At 48.6% G+C, this 16568-nt stretch overlaps 1 protein-coding gene across 43 annotated transcripts in view; it reads left to right on the forward strand.

Moving 5' to 3' along the window:
- Tacc2 (transforming, acidic coiled-coil containing protein 2) overlaps positions 1-16568 on the forward strand; it is a 215980-nt gene that overhangs the window by 93990 nt on the left and 105422 nt on the right. For 7 of the 43 annotated variants that reach the window (XM_087560519.1, XM_087560534.1, XM_087560559.1 and 4 more), the window contains exon 1: positions 1400-1594. The gene's annotated coding sequence lies outside the window, so the exon portion shown is untranslated. 43 annotated transcript variants of the gene reach the window in all.

Consider the following 16568-nt stretch of genomic DNA (forward strand, 5'->3'; position numbering starts at 1 on the left):
AGCAGTCAGTGCTCTTAACCACTTCAGCCCTGCTTTTTGTTTTCAAGACGGGGGTTTCTCTGTGTGACAGTCCTGGCTGTCCTAGAATCACTTTGTAGAACAGGCTGGCCTCAAATGCACAGCACAGACATCCACCTGCTTTTGCCTCCTGAGTGCTGGGATTAGAGGCTTGCACCCAACACCATGCCTGGCTCAGTGATGGAGTGTAAAGTGTAAATCGAAATAAACCCTTTCCTCTCTCAAGTTACTTTTGGTCAGTGTTTTATCGAAGCAACAGGAAATCAAAGTAGGGTACTTCACCAATGGCTGATGGCACATTTAAGCAAATTAGTAGATTGGGGTTCTGGTTTGTGAGATGACCACGATAATATAGTACCGATATTCTCATGACAAGCGAATGAGCCAAGAATCTTTTAAATGGTCCTCAAAATGTGAGGTGTTTTTTTTTGTTTGTTTTTTGTTTTTTTAAATACAGGAAATATTTTTGTGGCAGCATAGTCTACAAATCCTAGAGAATTCTCACCTGGGGCTCTCCAACCTAGGGCATGTTTCTTTAAGGGGAGGAAAGGAAGTGTCGAGTCACCGTGAGTCTTCTGTCCTTTGGTCTCTGAGTCTATAAAATATAGCAATGTTTTCTTTGACACAAACCTTAAAATAGGAAGCCTGACACCCACATATAGCCACATTCTCTTCTCAAGTGGGGTCTAGCGGCAGAAATTCCCAGAGGAAAAGGTGTGGTGTGGGCAGGTAAGTACCGCTTCTCTGTATGAGAAGACTCGTTTTAGACCCTAAAAGGAAAAAAAAAATCTCTAAACCAAATAGAAACGTACACAGTCCCTAGAAATACGCCTGTTTCCGAGGTTGCAACAGCTAAGGAGAAGGCAGGGCAGCAGCTGTGCAAAGCTTACTGAAAGTTTCTGTGGCTAAGCGTCCATCCGGAAGGCAAGTGGGCAGGCAGAAGGCAAGACCAGAGTGTGTGGTTTCAGGTAGTGCCTTGCCCCCACCCACCTCCAACTTCAAGCTTAGGTTTCTCCCGCTAGCAGGCAGTAACCAACCCCGCCCCAGCTCTGGGCTCCAATCCTTCCTTCACGTGGCCACGCACAGGGGAAAGCGCTGTGGAAAAAGGACTCCCATCAGTAACAAGTTGTTGTGACTCAAAAACTCCTGGAAAGAAGTCTGCGGGGCATTCGGGAGCGGCCCTGTTCCCGGCTCCCTAGCCTGCGGGTGCGCTTCGGCGGGCCCCTGGGTGCTTGTGGGCGCGCCGGGCAGCACATTCCTGGCCGGGGAGGAGAGCGCGGCGGGCGCCCCTGCGAGCAGCTGGCTGCGCTGGCCCTGAGCGCTTGGAGCTGGGGGAGGAGCCTGGCCCGGTCGCCAGCGCTCTCCCAGTCATTGGCCTTTTGTGCTGTAACTTTTCCCGAGCCTTTCGGGGAGCCCGTGCCCGCCCGCGCCGTTGCCCCGGGAAAGTTTGCGTTTCCTGGGTCCACCCGCGTGGGGACCGCGCCAGGCTCGGAGGACTCAGCCTGTCCGGGGGACTCTGGCGGTTGCGGTCCCGGGAGGAAGGCGGCTACGTGAGGGCCAGCCCCGATCATCCCGGGTAAGTGCGCAGTGGCCACGGCAGGCGCACGTGGGGTCAGGGAGGGGACGGACGACCCCAAGACCTTGGCCGCCAGACAAAGCCGTGCCAGAAGGGGCTGCGAAGCTCCTTTCAGCTTTCCTAAGGGGGACTTTTGCGTCGGATCTGAAAGTAGCAAAGCACACATTGTGTTCCCTGTTGGCAGCGGAGTGTGTCTGTCAGGGAACTGGCGGGACCCAAGCGTCTGTTCCGGAGGCTGGTTACCCCAAGTGGGCCACCAGGAGTCAGCGCCTGTGGGCGGAGTGTTGGGGTCCTCTAGGTTTCCGGGGGGAGGGGATTATCGCCTTTTGCCATCACTGCTGGACTCTTTTTTTTCTAGTTGGGGTCTCTTGGGGGAATCTTTGGTGGTCACACTGAAGAGTGTGGATGGGTCTTAAAGATCTGCACAGGATTTCCTCCGAGTTTGAGACTTTTAAATTCTCGAACAGTTACGTCAGCGGGGCCGAGCGCACTTCTGGGCTCCAGGGCAGCACGTGACCCAGCCGAGCTTCCCCCTAGGCGAACTTTGGCTCAGCTAAGCTGCCACAGGGTTCTCTTACTTTAGGTGTTCTGCACAGGCAGCTTCAGAAGTGCTGTGATTTTCTAGGAATACCTCTCTGTTTACCTGCTTGGTCTCCTTTGTCCTGTCTTGTTCTTTTCTTAAAAAGTGGTGACATGACACGGTCGTCTTCTGGTGTCAAGTGGAGAGACCGAAATTTGTGGTAGCCGGTTGAAACACAACACAAACATGGGAGAAGATAGATGCCTACTGAAGAGGAGGGGAGAGGAAGGGGCTTGCCGAGTGGGTTTCCTTGTGCCCTGTGATCTCCCCAGGCCCCCATTGAACAGTCCAGGGAAAACTGAGAGTTCCAGGGCAGACTGTTGTTTGTTTTATCCCAGAGGAAAGTACAGTTGTCAGTATGAGGCAGAGAGAGCTTTCCATTCATTTCTCTTGACTCCCTGTAGAGGCCACATTTAAAAAGAGGCCACACTTTCTTTCACGTGGAACAGTGGCTTTGGCTGGTTTTGATCCACTCAGATCTACCTGTAGTTTTCAGAGGGGAGTCCTCACTCATGCTTTTGGACAGACAGTTTGAGTTTGGAAGGAAGACTAGGGCTGGCTGTGCTGGGCAAGTGAGTGGGCGTTTTTTTCTCCAAGGAGACTTGGAGCAGGAAATAATCCAGCAGCTGCCCCCTTATACAGTCACTAGGATGGATTCAGTCTCTAGGTCCTCCTTCTGTTGTCATTCAAAAGTTAGGTCCCAAGCTGGGTGCAGTGCTGGGTATCTGTAATCACAGCCCCTTGGCGTGCCATGTTGAATGTCAGCTAGCATTTAAGACCCACCTTATGAGAAAGAAAGTTCTGAAGTTAGCTCAAACCTCAGAGTGTGGCCTGCTTGTATTCCAGTCATTCAGACAGAGGCTTCTTTGCTAATGGAAGTCTACAGGTCAGTTCCCCGGGCCTCTGTGAAACCTAGATAGAATTAGTCCCCACCCCCTGTTGCCAGTGCTTGAACGCTTGGACTATTTAAACTGGAATGACGCTTTAAGATCAAGAGTTCCTGTAACATTTGAAAAAGAAGCATCACAGGAGTGCGGGGTCTCATTATCCAGGGTCACATTTCAAAGTGGGGCTCCAACACAGGACCCCAGACACTTGACCTGGTCGTGTGGGTGCCTCAGCACAGGCAGCCTCTGGTTTTATTTGATGCTGCATTGGTGGTGTTTGTTTATTGTTTCTATGGAGACAGACTCTGCATGAGAAAAGACACGTATAACATCTAGTTTCCAGAACCACTGGGAACCTGGGGTTAAGGGTTGATGGCAGTTGAATGACTTCAAGACTGCAAGGTCATGTGTACATGTGTGTTTCTGTGTGTGTGTGTGTGTGTGTGTGTGTGTGTGTGTGTGTGAGAGAGAGAGAGAGAGAGAGAGAGAGAGAGAGAGAGAGAGCGCGAGTGCAGGTGCATCTGTATCTGATGGTTGGGGTCAGTACCCCCTGGAAGGGATATCTAGAAACACAGAAGGGTATTTCTGGTTGCCTTGGTGACTGAGTGCACTACAGGCATCTGGTGGATGAGGGTCAGGGGCACTGTGCATGGGACAGGATTGGCCACTCCAAGTACCAGTAGTGACCTGTGTGGAGGGCTCTGCAAAGGTCACAGGAGAGCTTCTTCTTAGGAGATTGATGAAAGGGATGTATCTATGGCTGCCAGGTTTTGAGCCATAGCTTCAGGTGAGGCTAGCAGACAAGGAGAGCTTGGAGAGCATCGGTATGCACACGTGTACATGGATGTGCGTTTTCCTGGGGTTTGGTCCCTTGGCCCAAATCATGGTCCTTGGATCATCGCAGTCAGGTCTGGCAGACTCCTGCACCTGCGCACAGACAATCAGGAGACGGTTTGAGAAGTTGGCAGAGTCAGTGGCTGAGGTTGTCCGAAGAGAGAGAAGGCTTCACAGTCAGGTCACTGGGTCTCTCCCATTGTGATCAAGGTCTATGAAACCCAGCTTGGGGATGGATCTCTTTCTGTCTCTGCCCCAGTGAGTCCTTGGTTTATAATCTTAACCATCATTTCCACACCGACTCCCTGGGATGACAAAAGTTCTCACAGATTATGAAATAATTTGAGAGAAATGAAAGGCATGAAAACAAAGGCCCAGGGAAACAAAGGTTTGCAAGGCAGGGCCTCTCAAACTAGAGCAGTGGTCTCCAGAAAACACTGTGATTGCTGGTGGTGGAGGTTCCATTCCGGACATGGGGGTGGGGCTCAGCACCATCCCCCCTCTCCGTCTCCCCTGTGCACTCTCTTACAGGGTTTCAGCTTCTCATCTAGCTAATGGATTCAGGCGTGCCAGTTAAGGGAAAGCAAAGTTCTCAAGACTCTTTTCCCCTGGGGCGGGGAGGGGCAGGGTAGAGATTGCCAAGGATTTAGAGACAAAGACTGAATCTGAGGAGCCCTGCCTCCCATTTTACCAGCTGTGTGACCTTGGAGGAGTCATGAACCATCTAGGAGTCTCTCTTTAATTAATGGCAGGAGTAGTTACCCTGGCCCCTCTGCTTGATGGAGCTGTGAATGCTGGTGAAGCCACATACATGGAGATACTGGCAGACTGTAGAGTGCTTTGCAAAGGAACAGCCACTTTGTTTAGTGTTTTCTACCTCACAGGTGCCTGCTTATTGGCGGTATGTTTCCTGATATCTGCTATAGTCTGTGCTTATTATTTTATTGTTATTAGTTATTGTTGTCAAGTATAAAAGCAAGGGGCCCCACACATTAGGAGCTACTGACTGACCTTGTTGTCTAGGAGCAAGTTTGCCAGGCTCCTTTATGTTTTCTCTAGAGTAGGGACTCAAAGGGTATGGAACCTGACTCTGCTCACAGAGAAGAGATCTGGGTAGAAGGAGACAGGAAGAGAAAGCCGTTGCTCCATTGCTTGACTTCTCCACAAAGTCCATGAGCCATCTCAGTGTCTGTGCCATTTAGATTTAAAAGCACCTGGTTACCACTCTTGGATTTGAGGGTACGGAGGCTTCATTCATACCAATAAGAAGCTTCATCCTTTTCCCTTCTTCCTGGTATTGAGCACAAAGCCCTTCCTTAGCCCCAGACTTCCTGTGGCTTTTGGTTGTCCAGCTCCCCTCTTCTCACAACAGGGGAAGGACATGTTATGTTACCTCTCCCACCCTGACTGAACTCTGTTCATCTCCCAACTTACTTGGCCTATGAGTCTGTTTTCTAAACATTACCTTACCAGAACCTGAAGATTAGATCTGGTTCTGTGAGGTCCTGCTGGCTTTGGGGCGACTTCCATGGTTTGAGGGAACAATTTGATTTTAAGTTTTATTTCTTTTCTTTTTTTAATGTATATGCATACACTATCATTGTCTTCAGACACACCAGAAGGGGGGCATTGGATGCCCATTACAGATGGCCGTGAGCCATCATGTGGTTGCTGGGAATTGAACTTAGGATCTCTGGAAGAGCAGTCAGTTTTCTTGACCTCTGAGCCATCTCTCCAGCCCCAACAATTTGGAAGAGATGATCCTTCCTGAGGTGATTGCCTTCAAGCCTCAGAGTTCTTGACATTTGGGAAGTGTCCTAGGTTTTTCTTGGTGGCTTCAGCCTTGAAGTGGGCCAAGAGAGGGCCAGTAAACTTAGTACCAATCAACCTTGTATGACTAATTTTCAGACAAATGCTCCTTAAATGAGTAGTATGTTTACCTGTGGGGTTGAGCAGGAATCTGATCCAGAGATTACAACAGCTATAGGCCCAAAGGAGAAGTCAGGGCTTTTAGAGGAAGCCTAAGTTCTGTTCCCAGGTTATCCTGTGATCTGCCATGTTCAAAGTCTGTCCTTGAGGTCTGACCAGACCCTGCCTCCTATTTCTCTGTGCTCAGCACTTAGAGCTTTGCAGAACATTTCCCCAGTAGTTCTTTGCTGGATCAGGGAATAGATCCTCTCCTCGCTTGGCTTGTGGGAGAAGCATTTACTTCAGTTAAGGACAAATCTTCTTGTGTGACAAGGAGAATACCAAGTCATTTTATTGCTTGTGTGGGTTTTAGAACTAGAGAAAAACCTGTGATTCTGATAGATTTTTATTTTGTTAATTTCAAAGTTGTCTCCTGCCTGCATAAAAATACTGGAGGCTTCTGCCCTGCCTTCAGCTCATTGCTTCTGGGATGGGTTCGTGTTCTCAGCTCAGTCAGGTTAGAAGGGTGCTGGTTCTGGCCTGCCCAAAGAGGCAGTCAGAGAGATCCAGAGGAGATAGCTATCAATATCACCTTGTTTGGGCCACTTTTCTGTATCTGTATGATACACACCTCCTGCTTACTCATGACCCAGGGTGAGATAAGTACCATCCCTTTTTTAGGGATTTTATTGCCTAGACCAGGCTGGCCTGGAATTCACTATGTAGCCCTGCAGTTCAGGCTGGCTTCCAATTCAGTCCTTCTGCCCCCACTCCCCTAATCCTGGGATCGCTGGTATATGCTCCCTCCCGCACCATGATAACCTATGTTTTTAAACTGTGGTCAAACAAATCACTTGGTGTAAAGTTTTGCATTTTAGCTGTGCTGCTAAGTGTACAGTTCAGCAGTGTTGATGTAGTGATATTGTTGTGTGGTCAGATCTGCAGCATGTCGATCTCTCTCTCTCTCTCTCTCTCTCTCTCCTTTCTCTGTTAAACAGCTGGGTCCTTGTCCACCTTCTCCACTATCTGACGACCACCATTCTATTTTTGTTTGTATGACTTTTATATATGTATATATATATATATTTTATGTATATATATTTGTTCTTATTCCTTTTCATATTTTGTTGGTTTTGTTTTTGGACAGTCAACTAGCTCAGGCTAGTCTGTAACTCACTGTGTAGCAGAGGATGACCCTGAACCCTTATTCCTCCTGCTGCCGTCCCCCACGCCCAGCGCTGGGATTAGCCTGTGTCACTCATTCAGTTCCTTCTGTGCTGGGGATGGATCCCAGGGCTCTGCGCGTGGTATGCAGACACTCTACCAGCTGAGCTACATGCTCAGTACCTTTTCTTGATTTTTCAGATAATGCATTTCATCCTTGTGTTACAGCTTCAGAAACAGGGCCATAACAATTTAATGAGCTTGCCTAAGAGTATGAATGGCTAATAAACAGAGAGCTTTACTCTGGGCTCCACTTGAAGTCCTTGTCTATTCTACCCAATTCCCAGTGACTCCTCCCTTTGAATTCCATGCTTGTATCTCAAGAGAAGCAATGAACCTTTGTATTTGGTGTGCTGGGATCGCAGCATTAGGTGAGATGCTTGACCCGAAAGGCTGGCCCACTCTGCAGGCTATGAATGACCTCAGGAGAAGCAATGGACCTGTGTATTTGGTTTGTTGAGATGCTTGACCTGGAGAGCTGGCCCACTTTGCAGCCTATGAATGACCCTGGCTCTGTGCTGCATTGATCAGGGACACCTATGTTGTTACTCACCTGACTGTGTGGTTACTCTCTGGACCTAGAAGGTTTTATTTCTTAGTCTTTTGAGAAACATGTTGGCTGTTCTCTGTTTATCCTGAGAATAACTTTTCACCTGAGCTTGTCATGAAACCCAGACCTGAGTTCACTAACCAGAAAGGTGTGGGGCCAATAATAGCAGGGTTTTGAGAGATGGTTAAGTTTTCTGTCCAAAGGCTTCCTGCCATCGATGTCCTACCTTCCTTTACCAGGGCATCCTGGGCGACCAGAGCTGAGTCAGCAGGTCACCCTCTGCCTCCTGGTTTAGTCCTCACTCCTGGTGTTGGTCCAAAATGTGGGTACTGCCTGTGTACCCCATGCCATTTTTCAGCTAGGACAGGGGCTATGCCTCTAGGACCTTTGGGTTTCTGATCATCCTGTCTTTGTATTAGATAGGACCCTCAAGACTAAACAGTTCAAACCTTCATATTGTGGGGGGATGCCTGGGGTCTTGGGAGAGGAAAGGCCTCCTCTGTCCCACTGCTCAGACTTTCTGGAGGGTGGCTCCCAGCTGGTTCTTCTGTACTTCATGTCACTAAATTCTGCTTGAGGTCACCAAAACCTGCATGACCTGGTGCTGAGATCTCAGATATAGAGTTTTGGAGTAGATGAAATGTTTAGTCCGGCGTGGGCTAGGGTGGAGGGATACCTTAGCTCATTCTGTTAATGACACAGTAATGAACAGTTAATGACACAGACTGAATTACAAAGGACAAAAAGGTTTATTTTGATTAGTGGCTCTATTTGAGGTCAAAGAGATGCATCTTGTGATAGCCTTCTCATTGCCACAGTAAAAACCAGTACAGGGCCTCACATGACAAGGGACTGGGAGCATGTGAGAGACCCAGGCAGACTGGCTTTTATAACAGATCCACTCTCAAGGTAATCCATTAATCCATTAGGTGCATAAATGGATTAATCCACTCCTGAGGGCAGAGCTTTAATTAACTCTTACAGGTGCCACCTGGTGCCACCTTTAAATATGTCTGCACTTCAGCTTGAGGTTGAGAGATGAACCATATTCCAGCCATCACTAGAAGCTGCGCTTGCTTGCTCTTTGCGAAGACAGGTCTACACCGTGCCTAGCACATCCTGTGTGCTTGTGAACAGTTATCCCATCACTTGCTACCGTCTGTGCTGTGTTTGTTCTCGATCCCCATTTACTGGTGTCCACACAGTCTGGGAGGAGTGTGTATACCCAGGGAGGCACACTCTTCGGGGAGGAAGGAGGGATCGTGGGCCTGCTATGTTTATGTTGATGGCACATCCTTCTGGACAGGCACCCTGTTGGAGAGATGCTGATAGGACTGCCACTAATGAGTCTGGACGTTGCCTGGGTGATAGATGGGGAGACTGAGTTTTGGGCAGACCTGTCCTAAGACTGCACTGCTCTTTACTGCAGAGGAATGGTTCTGACTAAGGCTGTCTGACTCTACAGTCTTTGCAGTCATTTACCTCCCAAGAGGGGCCAGGTCAGGCATTTTATTTCTTCATCAGCAAAGACCCAGTACTGAAGCCCAGGGCTTTTCAGGAGCAGGAAAAATAAATATGAGGCTTTGAAAAAGCAATTGAGACCTTATAAGAAATGAGAAGCACAGGTCAAAGTTGAAATGAGTAGAAGTTTGGCTTGAAATGTGTGCCAAACATTGCATTATATCAACCTCCCTGAGGCTGTACAGCCTTCTTGGTTCATTCACTCATTCATTCATTCATTCATTCATTCACTGATTCCCATAAACTGACTTTTGTGTCCTGGATTGAGGTTTGATAGTGAAGGGCAATAGTTCCCTCTTTTGTCACTGATGGTCCAGGTTCCCTCTGCACCTGCCGTTTTGTTTTTTCCTGTCTCCTGAGAGGTCTCATGGCTTCTTGCACCCCTCCTGAGCTGTGCCTGTATTTCAGACTGGGCTGTGCTCTTTCCAAGGGAAGACTCCAGAAGATAGCCTGGGCTCCTGAAGGCCATTAGGGCCAGCAGTGAGAGGCCCACATTCCCCAGACCTGGTCTCCTCTTCTACCTTCTGTTAGGCAATATGGCTGCCCTCTTGTCAGGAGTCCTGGGGAATTGCAAACAGGATTTGGCAAAGCTCTGAAATACCGTACACGTTTTTTCTCAAAAAAAAAAAAAAAGGTATTTCCTTTTGTTTTGACCAAAGGCCAACTCCTTGCCTTGCTGGACTTGCTTATCTGGGAGTGGAAGTGTCTGTACTCTGCCCTGGAGTCATTCCCACCAGCCACTTTCCCTAGAGCCCAGTGGGAGGCACCTTCTTCCTGTTTGCTCTCTCTGGCCAGACCTCCTGGCTGGCTGTAAGATTTCTAGACTCCTGTCCTTGGCCTCAGCTTGATAGTGTTCCTTGCAAATCGAGAGCATAGGGGTGTGGGATGTTCTCCACACAGGCCCCGCAAGTGGCTGTTCTTATGAAGGAGGCTCTTATGTTCAGGTTAATCTGTTACTAAGTTCATATACCTCAGAGTGTTAGCAACAATAAAAAGATCATTCCTAGACCTTGGTCAAATACCTTAACTGTTAGAGCCTTGTTCCCTGTCTGATCTTAGGCAACTTGATCTTGCTGGTCTAGGAATCCTTGTGCCTGGCCCACAGGAATGCCAGGCCATATTGATCCACTCTCACCTACTAGATCCAGACAAAGCCCAGCCTGGCTTGCCCAGAACCTACTTTAGTGAATACCAACAGAAGCAGAGCAAAGGTCTGTCTACTTCTGTCCACTCCCCGGAGGACATATTTGATCAAGCCTGAGAAGCTTACTCAGGAGTCCTGTAGGAAGGTCACTCCCTGGGTAGGCTCCAGGAGTCATGACACCTTTCCTCTGCCTACTGTGTCATGCTAGTCCTCAGGTTGCCTACAGCTTGGGCATAAGAGTCACAATCAGAGAAGTTTCCATTCTGCTGAGTTCTGACATGCCTTCTGAAACTCAGACAACAGAGGTGAGCTGGCAGCTGTGATTGCGGGAAGCCTTCCGGGGTTCCCTTCAGTGCAGTGAACAGTTTCTGGGGAGTCTAGTCTTGAGTTTATCAAGTTCTGCATTAGCTAACACTGTGCCTCACACCCACGGTCCCATAAGAGGTCTTGGCATGAGAATTGGACTAGTCTGGGTAACATGGTGAGATTAGCATTTTGAAAATGAAGTGAGTTTCTTAGCTTATATGGGGAAAAAGAAGAAGGGATACTTCTGAACCAGGGACCCGGTTGTATGGAGCACAGTTGGTACAGTGCTCTCCTAGTACACATAAAACCCTCAGTTTAATCCCCAGCTACATAAACCTGGCTCCCTAGCACCTGCCTGTAATCCCAGCATGCTGGAGTGGAGGCAGGAGGATCAGGAGTTCTAGGTAAGGTCATCCTCCCTGATGGGTAGTTTCAGGCCAGCCTGGACTCCAGGAGATTCCATCTCAGAAGAAAACAAAACAATTTAAAAAGAAAAAAGTAGCAGTGCCAATAACAACATGCAGAACTCCAGGGAACCCTAGCGTACGCTATTAGTCAGAATGATGTAAACTTACTTAAGTTCCCCAAACTTCCTTTAAAGATAAATAAATAATCTAGAATCCTTGTTGAAGATAAGTCACTAATGACATGGGAAGTCCAAAGTTTATGTGTGAGGCTTGTAGTTTAGAGCTTCCAGATCACTCAATGATCAGATCGTAGCTGGTCCCTGATCACCTCTGTCACTCCCACAGCCCGGGTGGACGCCTGGAAGCCACCCCCCATTGCAGTGGCTTGCATGCTATCCAGCCTTACCTGGCTCCTAAGTAGTCCCAGAGCTCTTACTGGGGCTTTCTCACCAGAGAGTCCTCCCTATTCTTACTCTCTGCAGCAGTAGGACTGTTACTTTTGAAATGTCCCGCCTCTCGCCTGCGGGTGGTGATATCGACATTCTTGTCGCCCCAAGACTCCAGGTTCATGCCTTATCTCCTGACCTTCTGAGGCCTCTCAGAACCTAGCCTCAGCTCTCCACCTTAACTTCCCTGCTCTCCTCACAACCCATGCTGCCCATCAGAGCCAGATGAGGCGCCTTGCTGGTGCAGGGCCTGCTGGAAGGCCTTGTTTATCTGCTGCTGTGCACATTGATCACCATTTTAGAAAAGCCGTGAGAACAGTGCAAAGAACGCCCACCCGCGCTCCCTTCACCCAAATTCTCCAGCCACTGATATTTTCCCAAGTAGGTTCTGTCACTCTATCTATCAATGTATCTATTCCTAGTCTCTCTGAGTCATTCAAGAACAACTTGCATGAGGTTGCCCCCTCCCAAACCTAAAGCTTAAATCCTCGCGAGCTCCAGCATACCTGTCCCCTAGACGGCAGCATCACCCTCTGGCATGATGCCAATGCGGCCATCCACTGGAGGAGCACTGGCCAGTCCTCAGAATCCACTTAGCATCACCACCTCTGACCGTGTCCCATCAGATCCAGGCTGCAGTCCTACGCTGGACCCTGTGTCACACCACCAACTCTCTTTCAGTCTAGAATCCTGCTTTATTATCTTACCCAGTTTCCCAGGACCTTGAAGAGCACAGGTGTTTCATGATGTGGGAAGCCCCTCAGCCTCTCCCCGTCTATGAGCAGACTAAGTGGTTCTCTTGGAGCAGGGAATCTTCAGAGGGGAAGCTGGGCCTTCATCGTGGTGGCAGGAATACCTGGCAAAGCTGGAGCCTACCAGACCTCTCCACTACAAAGCCATCCCTTTTCATTCTGTGACCACATGGTATTAGAGGACGCATAGAGACCAGACTGCCTTTACTTCTTTATGCCTCCACGCCCCCTGCCTTAGCATCCTCCCACCGCCCCTGCCTGGCCTGCACTCGCCTCCTTCATGATGGGCCCTTAGTGACTGCGTCTTTGTTTCCACCATTCCTCATACACACCAGACACTAGAAGGCCTTCCTTTCTCCTTGTCATCATGTCTGTCACGTGGATACAGGCATCATTACTTTAATTGGATGGACTGTTTTCTTTTGTTACTTCTTTTAGCTTTTATTTCATGTGTATGGGTGTTTTGCTCACATGTATGACTATGCACATGCATGCACAGTTCCCTCAGAGGCCCTTGGATCGCAAGACACTAGAGTTACAGCTCATTGTGAGCCGCCATGTGGGTGCCGGGAATTGAACCCCAGTCCACTGGAAGAACAACCAGTGCTTTTAACCACTGAACCATCTCTCTAGGTCCCATATTTTCCTCTTTGAGGTCCAAGTAACCCAAGGTTTGGCTAATGGCAGTCCCTTTGAGGTTATTATTACATCCTTTTGACGGAACCTTTCTCAAGAGAGGGAGCTGGGAAATAGGATGAATATGTGCTTCTCTCTACACAGGCACACACATGCATGCACACGTATGCACGGGCACACAAGTCTCTCTACCCCTATTCCAGATTAACCGATAATCTCTGACCACCGCCTAACGCTGTTTTCCTTTCTTTTTCCTCCAGCCCAATTGCATTTTGTACACGCAGAGCCTCTTCTCGTGAGAGCCTGGCTTGTGCTGCCTTTGATCTTGCTATTACTGTTTCTTGGCTGTTCTCCCTGTGCTGACGACTTCCTTAGGACCCTGGGCCTCGCTTTGTTGTCCTTGGCCGGCCTCCTCTGCACCACCCTTCTCCTCTGAGGAAGAGAAGGAAAGCCAGTGGTTTTATAACCACCCAGAGAGGGAGAAAGGGAGCGAACTTATTTGGTCGTGTGGTGCCGAGGATGCAACCTCACACTAGCTGCACTCCAGCCAGAGAAACTGTCGTTAGTTTGCAGGAGTCTTTGCACACGTGGTCCCAGTGATGCCCTTTGCTTCTTTCAGCTATTCCTAGAATATTCCTAGAACCTGGCCAGATCACTCTGGCCTGCAAGAATCCTGTATTTCTGTGACAGTGTGTTCCTCTGGTACCCCATTGTTAGGGTCTGACTGTGTTCCTCCAAATTCATATGTCCAGACCCTGTTTTACTTAGGGTTACTATCGCTCTGCTGAAACACTACCATATCTGAAAGCAACTTGGGAAGACAAGGTTAATTGGCTCACATATCCTGAGTTCTAGTCCTTTGAGGGAAGCTATGACAGGAAGAACTAACTGGGAGGGGACCTGGAGGCAGGAGCTGATGCGGAGACTGTGAAGGGTTACTGGCCTGCTCCCCAAGGTTTGTTCAGGCTGCTTTTTTATAGATGGAGGACCATCAGCCCAGGGATGGCCCTACCCACAATGCACCGGGCTCTCCCACATAAGTTACTGACTGTGAAAGTGCTCTGCAGGTTTCCTTGCTGCCCTGTCTTATGGTTTCATCTGGACTCCCTCCTAGCCATGACATTTGTAAATGACATTCTCGTCAAGCTGACATAAAAACTAGCCTGCACAGACCTGAAGGCTCAAGGGTGGTTGGTGGCATTAGGAGGTGGGGACTTGGGGAGGTGGCAGGCGTGAGGGTGAAGTTTCATGAATGGGAATGAAAGGAAGGAGTTCCCTGCCCACTTCTGCCAGACGAGCTGGCACAAACTGTGAGTGGAGCCTGGAGAAGGACTCTAGTTAGACCCCAGACCCACCGGCTTTGATCGGGAAATCTCAGCCTCCAGAAGGTTGAGAGAAATAGAGCTCTCCCACACTAATTACTGATTGTGAAAATGCACTACAGGACATCAGCCTCTGGGCATCTGTTAGAGCGGCCTAACACACTAAGATATCGCACCTGAGACACTGTTCTTTGGATTTTGAATTTGCCTTGCTCTGGATTAGCCGGTCAACCTGGAGTGTATGGTCCCATGTGATTCGCTCGTGCCCACAGGGATCATGGTGGAGCATGGATGGACTATAGAATGTGGAGCCCAAGGTTGGCCCTTTCACACTAGACCATGAGCACCTTCCTCCTGGAGGCAAGGGCCCTTGCCACCTCAGTCTCTGTGTTGGCGTGTCACAGCCTTGTGGAAAAGCACTTGTTGATTAAAAGCTCCCCACACATTCCAGTGACCACTTAACTTTTGCTGCCTAGGTTTGCAGGGATCGCCCAACAGCTGGTGGTAGCAGCTGATGGTTGAACTCTCTAACCAAAATTTGCTCCCTGAAAAATATTTCAGTCATTCTAAACTCAAGTGTTCCTGCTAGTAGAATTTAAAAAGCTCTCATAGCTTCAGGTAGTAGGTCTGTGAAATAATGTTTGTTTGTTTGTTTTTTTTTTAATTAAAAAAATCTTTGGAAACAGAATCTTTTTATGTAGACTTTACTCTCCTGGAACTCATTATTATATAGGCTGGCACTGAACTCACAGAGATCTGCTGAAGAAATGGTTTTAGATTATTCTTTTGTTTTATGTGTGTAAGTGCTTTTCCCGTGTGCATGTATATATACCACATTGGTGCCTGGGGCCTACAGAGGCCAGAAGAGGGCATTGAATTCCCTGGAACTGAAGTTACAGATGGTTACAAGCTACCCAGGTGGGTGCTGGGAGCAGAGCCCAGGTCCTCTGGAAGAGCAGCCAGTGCTCTTAACCGCTGAGCTGTCTCTCCAGCCCCTGAAGAAACATTTTATAAGAAGCTCTCTAACTGTCCAGAAATCAACTTAGTTCCATCCAAAGCTGTCTGAAGCTTAACTAGATCACCAGGAAGTGAGCCAGGAATTTGGTAGAAGTGCACCTGCACATGTGCACACATGCACAGATATTTAGCGATTATTGCCTCTGGTTCAGCTTATTGTAGATGCAGAGATATGTGTATTTCAAATCGTATTTTATTTTTTGTACAAGAGGTTGTTAGACCACTACAGGGAGCTCGTTTACACTTGTTGGGCACATCGTTCTCACATCTTTGGTCTGTAGCATATCAAAGCAGAGAGCTGTGCACACAGTAGGAAGAGGGAGGCCGGTTGTGGTGGCGCACACCGGTAGGATTTGCTGAAGGAGGCAGAGGCAGGAGGATCACGAGTTCGAGGGCAGCATGGGCTACACACATTTGGGTTGGGGATTTGGCTCAGTGGTAGAGCACTTGCCTAGCAAGTGCTAGGCCCTGGGTTTGGTCCCCAGCTCCGGGGGGGGGGGGGAGAAAAGGAAGAGGGAGGTGACTTAGGAAGCAGGGATAAGGTATGTGACTGGATTGAGGAGCCCTGTGGGATGGTGCAACCCAGGTCTTCACTCTTACACATAGGAAAGCTGAAGTCCCGAGGAGTGACCTGGCGGAGATCCCAGGGTGTGGCTGCTCTGGACTCCAACCCTCTTGACAGCATTGGCAGTTAACTCTGTGAGTGTAATAGCATATTTGCTCACTAATGTCAGAGCCGATAAGGATATTAGTGATGATGTCATCCAGAAGATATTTATGTTGAGAAAACTTAGGGAAGTGTCAGTATTCTTTGAAAAATGTCATGCCACCATCTGTGTGGGTGGATGTCTGTTTTTGGAATCTTCTCTCTTGGTCCTTCATTTTCTCTGGTGATGCCTAATGAATGAATGTGGGTGTGTTTCTGCCTCAGAAAGAGGTGGGCAAGTCCTCAGAGAGGACGCCATGAACCCCAGGAGTCGTGTAGGTCCGATGGTACCCATGTCATAAAACAGTAAGACAGGGAGCAAAGTTATTCTCTGACATTTAAAATCTTTCTTAAGTATATCTTCTTATCTACATTGATTATACTAGTGGCATTCTCTCAGCATGGATCCAGAGAACAGGGCCCATGGGATGGCTCAGCTGCAGAAGGCAGCTGCTGCCAAGCCTAATGACCGGTCCATCCCCAGGCCCCACACTGCAAGCTGTGTTCTCACCGCATGTGTGTGCACACACGCACATAAGATGGATAACAATTATGATTAAATGTTCTTTGAAGGAACTGGAAAATAGGGGGAGCATTTGGGATGTAAAGAAAGAAAGATTAGAAAAGGGTATCAAATCTGTGACCAAGGTTAAGACACTGAACTTGAGAGAAAGAATTGTATTGCTAACACCTCGGCATAGACTCTACCTTGCTTGCTGGCTCGTTCAGACTTG

This window comes from Rattus norvegicus, chromosome 1 (assembly GCF_021556685.1).
Source record: "Rattus norvegicus strain SHRSP/BbbUtx chromosome 1, alternate assembly SHRSP_T2T, whole genome shotgun sequence".
NCBI lineage: Eukaryota > Metazoa > Chordata > Mammalia > Rodentia > Muridae > Rattus > Rattus norvegicus.